The sequence below is a fragment of the Brassica oleracea genome, chromosome C2 (assembly GCF_000695525.1).
Source record: "Brassica oleracea var. oleracea cultivar TO1000 chromosome C2, BOL, whole genome shotgun sequence".
NCBI lineage: Eukaryota > Viridiplantae > Streptophyta > Magnoliopsida > Brassicales > Brassicaceae > Brassica > Brassica oleracea.
Window position 1 is genome coordinate 35,763,017 of NC_027749.1, and position 205 is coordinate 35,763,221.

Sequence of the window (205 nt, forward strand, 5' to 3'; positions counted from 1 at the left end):
ATGTTCCTTGACACTTTTCGTGCCGGGGTTTGGTGATATCCGGAAGCTATGCGTACAATCCAACCGAAACTGGGCCGGTGACGAACGCATAACCACGTGATCAGTCGATACGTTGCGACCGAGCCGTGTGCTTGCTCGGTCGCTACGTAGCGACCGAGCTGTGTAATCGATTTGTTGCGCTTCCTTTTTCCGCGATTAACCTAGG